The sequence below is a fragment of the Nothobranchius furzeri genome, chromosome 4 (assembly GCF_043380555.1).
Source record: "Nothobranchius furzeri strain GRZ-AD chromosome 4, NfurGRZ-RIMD1, whole genome shotgun sequence".
Lineage (NCBI taxonomy): Eukaryota > Metazoa > Chordata > Actinopteri > Cyprinodontiformes > Nothobranchiidae > Nothobranchius > Nothobranchius furzeri.
This window is the reverse complement of record NC_091744.1, coordinates 86913610-86921614: the sequence shown is the minus strand read 5'-3', so window position 1 is coordinate 86921614 and position 8005 is coordinate 86913610.

The window sequence follows — 8005 nt, the reverse complement described above, 5'->3', positions numbered from 1 at the left end:
GAAAACAAACTTTCATCACGAGACTTGATCTTTATTTGCATCATTTCCATCTGTTTGATGTTTCTTGATTGTGATTTGCACGACTGTAGAACGATTGGGATCTACGTCTGATGATCTAAAATGCACAAATGTGTGTAGGTAAAATATTATTCTAACGACATTTAAATCATAGCATAGAATATCACGTCAACGCTGTGCAGCACTATCACCTCCCCAAAACTCTGACTTGACCAAGTCAGGATTTCTCCAACCAGTTGTTCCGAAATACCAAACGGCTAACTGGAGACGGGAGATAATAGCAATTGGCCTCCTTCCTGCTCTCATTTATCTTTCTTTTACCTCCTCGTAGCCCCTCACCCTCCCTTCTCCCTCTGTAATGTCTCAGCTGTTCCCTGCAGGCAGGACTCTGACTGAGTGCCTGCTCTGTTATGGGTTCATTGGGCTGGTATGCAGCAGGAATCTTTGGATCAAGGTAATTTCACACTGTTCAAGTTTTTCCCAGGCTGTTAAGCTTCCCTTTACCTTTGTGCCACTCGGAGAGGGAGATAGGGAGCGACACATGCAGCCGTTAAACACACACAGCAGCTCGCCGGTCGACTCCACCAGCAAAGAGAAACACGCGCGTTATAAATTATAATCCAACGCCTCCGACTCCCAAAACGATCCGGTTATTGCAGCCTGGCGCAGGGCGGTGCAGATTCATGTGTGGTGCTGTAATGAAGCTGCACATCTGCCAGGGTTGCCACTGTGGTGCCCCCCCACCCCCCCCCCCCCCACCACCACCACCCCCCCACCACTGGTTGGTTTAACTGATCACCTAAAAGACCTGAAGGTTGCCCGTTTATTTTAACACGTTTTGTTCCTTCGGTCGCATCATCGTTTCCTCCACCTGTGATTCCTCCGTTCCGACGCAGAGCTCATGCTGTTATTATTAGCGACAGCAGAAGTAGGTGAACACCTGATGCAGAAAGCAGGGAAGCCCTGCGTTAGAGCTGAATTAATCTTGGTCTCATCTCCGCGCCACCTGTTACCTCCTGCTGCACAGCCTGAAACAGGAGCAACAGTAAAGGAAGGAGGACATTAGCTGCTCCGTTTGTCTCCCTTTTGGGTTAAAACCTGTTGGCGACTGTACCGTTGAGTCTGCACGCCGCTCTGTTTTAATACTAAAGCCAGATCCTCATTGTTCTTTAATAGGAGTGGTACGTGAATCACAGATTACCCAAGATTTGTGAGAACGGTTTCACTAATTCAGCTTTTTGGTGAGAACTGCATTGCTTCATTCACTCTGCATTAAGCAAGCTGAGCAACAGCTTCTGCAGATATGATCCTGCATCCACGTTGCTCGGCTTTAATTACACTTTTAGGGCTAATTGTGATCAGATTAGTGTGTTTTCTATTTGTTGTCATTGCTCAAATGCCAGGGAGCGTTGTTGATAAACTGCAGGATCTCTTTGACCTCAGGCCCGGTGTGTTTGGGTCTGAACTTGTTGTGATCCCAGGTGGAAGTCCTCAGGATGTTGATCCTCCCAAAGCGGCAACAGACACAATTTTAGGAAAAAATTTTGTGCAGAGAGTCCTTGCATTCTGCATGTGTCAAGGTCTGAGCAGGATTTAACGAAGCCTTTGTTCTTGCATGAAAGAAGGGGGAGCAGTCGGCTGTAACAGTGATGCAGTATCAGCAAGCAGCTGTTGAATGAGTGACAAAGTCAAGGGCTAGTGATATGAACATGGGAAAATCCTGAAGAAGCTGCAGGAGAAGAGAGGGCAGCAGCAGCTGGGGCGGTCTGAGAGAGGCAGAGTGGTGTTGCTGTCGGGAGAAATGTGGGAAAAACAAAAACGAGAGGTGTTAGTCAGAGAAATGGTGGCATCGTCCAGCAGCTCGGGTTTGATGAACAACTGCTGATGGAAACAGGGAGGGATGAAGAAAGGTGAATGAATACCAGTTTGTGTCTTGTGTTGTTTGCCCAAAGCGACTCACACCTTTTCTCAACATTTCCTCTGTCGTGAACCCGGCCCGTCTCTCAACACGCTGTCGCTGGTATCTGAGGAATCGAGACAAAACACAAGGTGGCTTTCAGGTGACAGCGATGCTTTTACTGCACATTCTCAGCCTTCTTGAAAAGCTGGATGTAAAAAGTGGACTTCAGTGTTTTCAAAAGGTATAAATATGTAACTACAAGTATTTGGTCTGACAAGACAAAGCAAAGAGCAACAAGTCAAGTTAAAGTATTTTCCCACCGTCGAACGCACCTACAGTGCATCCGCTCTCAGGGAACGGTGCGTCACATTCCTAGGCCGTAGCATCCGAGAAAGCCGCCATCGCATCAGAAGTCTGAGTAGGAAATATCACGAAGGAGAAAGGAGGTGAAAACACACTCACAGTTAGAGGGTTTCAACGGAAACGGATGCTTTTGGTACACATTTATCTGCATTTCCAGGCTTTAGGAGTTCAAGCTGTGAAAGATTCCTCCCCTGGAACATCACAGATTACAGTTGGAAAACATTTCAGAGTTGGGGTTTTGGTCATCATTCAGGTGTGGCAGCTTCTCCAAATCAGCAGCCATCTTTTCTGAAGCATGAATGTAGGCTGATGGGTCTGCAGTTCACTCTGACTCGTAAACTAGCATCTGCTGTTGCCTCAGATGGAAACCGAAGCTGTATGATGACTAGTGGTGTGCATCTCTACCTGCCTCACGATTCGATCCGATTCCGATTTTCTGCCTAACGATTCGATTTGAGTCTGAAATGCATCACGATTCTTCACACAAAATTTTTCATTACTTAATAAAAGCAGTAGAATAGTTTAAGTAAATAATATAAGAAATAATGTTTTCGGTAGAGCAGCTTTAAGATAGAATATTACTGAACTTAAAAATAGTAAACAAATACTGTGTTAAGTGATTCTTTCACATCCAGGATCCCAAAACTGAAATTAGCCCAGACATCCGATTTAAACGTAACGGGTACATCTTTGATTACTGGTAATGTTGGCCCTGTGTCCCTGTCCGCCTTTTCTGGTTTAAACTGTTGCTAGGGCAACGCAGTGTGCATGTCATTGCAACTCTGCCCCCAGAAGTAATTATAAAACCTCAAAACGTTATTGTCCTCGCATAGACATAGAGAATCTCATTATGTCACGTTGCTGCATCGATGCGGAATCGTGCACGGCTGAATCGCGATGCATTAGAATCGATTATTTTTCCCACCTCTAATGATGACATAAAGCACAGTAAAAGCTTTTTAGTAGTCAGTTAGTCCAGTTCCATAATCAACTTCCAATCAGCATCACAGAACCTCGTTAAAGCAAACTGCATACTTGTGTTTATTTACCTGCTGACGTGTCCTGTCTCGCAAACACAAAGCAACCTGGGAATCATTTGCACAGAGCACGGTTCACTTGGGCCAAAAAGAAGATGTTTGGGGTGTTTCTGTCACAATAATCACATCTGAAAGGCTTATTTCATAGCAGATGTTAAAAGTAGGGAAAGCAAAGGTGCTTTAATAGTTTCATATGCAGAATTTGTGGGATACACTCCTCATTAACACACCTGTTAAAAATCAAGATGTCTCTAAAGTTGATCCCATGCAGGAAAAACTTGTTGAAGAGACAAATATGAGCGGGCTGTACTTCAGTCAGCAAGTATCTCTGCAGAACCGCCGCGCTTTCTTCACATAACCGATTTAGTTACACACTTTTTAAGGTTTTACGGTGCAGGTTGTTGTTGCTCCGTCTCTAAAATGCTGATTTCTATTAAAGAGAAAAGTCACAAACGGGCTGGTTGTTCGTACTGGTTTACGAGACTCTTGGGAAGAGGAACGAGTTCATTGGAAGGAAGATGTTTCTCTGGCAAAGTTGTATCCAAAAAAGCATCTTTGCTGTGTTTTGTTTTGGTCTTTCGTCCAGCTGATGACATCAGGGCTTGAAGAATTTGGGAGGAGATGTTTGCATGAAGAATTTCTAAGGGAGTTTGTGGAATAAAAGCTGAAAGCCAGGGCTGCATTGTTGCAACATCACACAGTGCACAGATGCAGATCAGAGAAATCTCACAGGTGGTCAGAGGAGATGTCCTCTTTGCAGTCACAGTTAGAAACATTCGTAGTTCCAACGTGGTGGAAACCTCTCAGGTGGGAATGGGTTAGGTCACCAACCACTTTCCTGAATTTTGACATTTTTACATCTTTAATCCCTTTTTGTGTTGATCTTTCCAAACTTTTGGCAAATTGACTATATTATCCTCCTTTTTAGTGAGTTGAGTTTGAACCCTTTACCACCAGAGAGATGCTGCAGGAACGGTTTGATTGTTCCCAGTAACCGTCTGCAACGTCTCCCCCGGTCAGCTGGAGAGCAGCTCTACCAGTAAAGGTTTTGCATGAACGCTGGTGTTTGTTTCTCGTGCATGAGTAACCTTTATGTTGAAATGTTGTTGTTTGGCACACACACACACACACACACACACACACACACACACACACACACATCTGCAGCCGCTCAACCACAGAAAAATAGCAAAGTAAAAATAGGGAAACGTGGGCATGATAAGTGATGAATGAGAAATGTTTTCTGAAGAACTTCATTGTGATTCATCTTCAACATGAAATGAAAACAAGTTTAAATCCATCTCCGTGCATGTTGGTGTTTAAGTTAAATGATTGATTTTCCTGAATCATATGGATCAGTCAGGAAATTAATCCTCAAAATCCCGTTTACAGGTGAGAGGAACAGCTGATGGAAGTCAGATCTTCTCATGGATTCTCAGCCTTTTTTATCTATATATTTGGTTTTAATCCTATTTCAGGGTCCTTTTACCATTTGTTTGTGTGGAAATGGACATTTTAAAACAAAGTACAGCTATAAATACACAATTTTATTATTCATTAAGTTTTCTAAAAAGTTTTTATTTTATACCTTTTTATTTTTCTTGTTGCTTTATTTTTTATGCTCACAAAATAAATAAAATAGGATCCTGAGACATTTGTTCATTAATGAAATAAAGACATTAAAACTTGTTAAATTTATTTTTTAAATTATTTAGTTTATTTTGGGTCTTTTGCAAAAATAATCAAATAAATCAGGCAGTTATTTCAGTTTAGTAACTAACTTTTTATTTAGCTCAAAATGTATTCCCTCTAAATATGAAATAAAAATGTTTTCAAAATTCAATTTAAATTCAGTTTTGGTTAAAATAATTAAAATAGAACTAAATATTTTAGCTCAGAAATGTATTTGTATAATAATTTAATTGAATAAAGTCATAAAATGTTTGTTTAAAAAATTAATTACATCAGTTTTCTTAAATTTATTTAATTTAAAGAAACAATAAAACAGAGAAAGATGAAAACAGTACTTGAAATTGATTGGATTTAGTTTTATTTTATTTTATTTGTTTTAAATAAATCAAGCTTTAGACACTCCCAGGCCTGTTTGTGCAGGTTTGTTGTTTTTAGGAACTATTCTGGCACATACCTGTGGAGATTTTATCTGTTTGAACAAGTTTATCTGGAGGTAAACTTGTTGATTTTGTTTTTAAAACTTAAAAAGATCTTTTATTCATGTGGTTTTTTAACTTTAAGTTCAGTGGGAATTAAAAACAAAAACAAAATACTCAAAACCTGCTTTACTTGTGAACATTTTACTTTTTTTGGTATCAGTTTTGCACAATAAAGCAGAATATTTATCTTGTTATAATCACATATTTTTTAATGTTGTTTAAGTTGTTTAAGAAAATAAAAGCTGCTTAAGGCAGAAAACAGACTTTGTGCTCATTTGAGGTGGCAGAGCTGTTTTATTTGAGTGTTTTCCAGTCAGACTTGAGATTGCTGTCATCTCACTACTGATTCTGCATCAGCAGGCTCTGATAAAGTCCCCTCCGACACTTTTCTTGCCTTGTGGGACAGTTTTACTGCGCGTCACGTTCCCGTGTTCATCTCGAAAAAGAGATCAAACAGGAGACGCCGCGTTACGTCATCAGCTGCTGATTGGCTGCATGTTCTGGCTGTGTTGGTGATTTAAACTGAGAGGTGCGGAGATGATGATGATGATGATGATGATGATGATGATGATGATGATCCGCGCTGCAAAAGTCCCTTCTGTCACTTTAAATGGTTTTTCTCTTCAGAATAAACCCAGAACAACACCCACCTGTGTTCATTAGAGGTTTTTATTTCTTTTAGCTCCACATTTAGAGGTTTCAGGGATTATTTTAGACTAAAACATGCCTTCGTGTTCTTATAAAATAAAGCAAATTTCAAGCAGCAGGACTGTTTGTTGTTTGTTTGTTTATTTTGTGTCATTGGTGGTGATTTTAAAGACCCGACAGATGTTTCCTACAGCGCAGGGTTTGAGTTTTTAAGAATTATTCTCCTCCCTGAGTGTGAGTCGGACTGCGTTTTTAGTGAGGAAGGTGTTTTTTGAGAGAGAGAGAGAGAGAGAGAGAGAGAGAGAGAGAGAGAGAGAGAGAGAGAGAGAGAGAGAGAGAGAGAGAGAGAGAGAGAGAGAGAGAGAGAGAGAGAGAGAGAGAGAGAGAGAGAGAGAGAGAGAGAGAGAGAGAGAGAGAGAGAGAGAGAGAGAGAGAGAGAGAGAGAGAGAGAGAGAGAGAGAGAGAGGAGGGAGAGAGAGAGAGAGAGAGAGGCGGGTGTGTATTCGGATGTGATAATTGAATGCTTCCGGGGACACGAGTGCGCTGTTGCTGCTTCTGATCCGTCTCAGAGGAGCGGCTGTCGTCACTACCTTAAAAAAAAGGAAACACGAAGCTTGTGTGTGCTGTTGTGCTGACCAATCAGAGCTTGCGGTGGGAACTGGGTCCTCGTTTCTCAAACCAAGTGCAGTTATCAGCTCCATTTGAACAATTTCACCTAGAATCTGAAGAATGAGCTGTGGAAACATCTTTTTCATCCTCTTTCTTGCGGATGTTAATACGGTTTCTGTTGGAGATCATTTGAACATAATCCATTATTTCTTTTATTTATCTGCAAAAAACGTGAACATATTCTGTGGGTGACGCGTTGAACGTGCGTAATTGCGCATCTTGGAATATTTGGAACAGATTATTCTGTCGGATGTTTAAAGGGTCTGAATCGACTTTTTAAACCCTAAAGTTACATTTTCCTCGTAGAAACTAAATCTATGTTTCGTCTGTTTAAACCCTATATCCTAATAGTTGTCTTGTAATGTTGAAAGTGATGAAAAGTTGTGAAACCTTATTAAACGAGAAAATAATGATTTTCATTGGTTGTTTTCTTGTTTTTGATGCGCATCTGTTGTAAAGTAAGTTTTAACATTAGTTTAACTTGTTTTGTTTGGATTAATAATTATTTCATTAACAAGAGGTTTGTTTGTTTGTTTTTTACTGTTTTTAATTAAAAGAAAACATTAATTTGAACCAGGTCGCAACTTTTTTCCGTGTAGAGCAAATAGTTTATAAAAACTTCAAGCCTTTAAGATGCAGATCAAGCCAGTGCGCGTCAGGTAGCAGCAACATCCCCTAGGAAGTCAGACTGACAGATGACCACGACAATGGAAGGAGATTCAGGGAGGAAGGTAAAGATGAAGTCTGCCCAGTAACAATCACACAGCGTCGGCTGAGAGCTGAGGAGCTATTGGCTATGCAAATAGACTCACAGGGAGGAGAAAAGAAGTTAGACTACTGGAGAAAAAAACTTTAAAGAGACATTTCCCCCACTTTTCTTACATGCATCCCTGTTTAGCCACCAAGTCGGGATGGAAATTACCAGCTCTAAGCTCCGAGGACACAACACTCCCTCAGTCTTCCCCTCATGCACTGATGTCTGCTTTCATTCAAGGTCCAGTCTTTGAAGCAGGCTAAGAATGGACCGGGGATTAACATATTTACCCATGCAGATTCTCTTTGTGACTGTACGCGCAGCTATATCATTTGGCAGTGATATTCCTTTTAATTATCACCTGCTTGTTTCTCCGTGTAAATGAAACTCTGGTGATATTGTTGGAGTGGGTTAACAGCTTCTGACTTTCAGCCCTGTGTCGTCG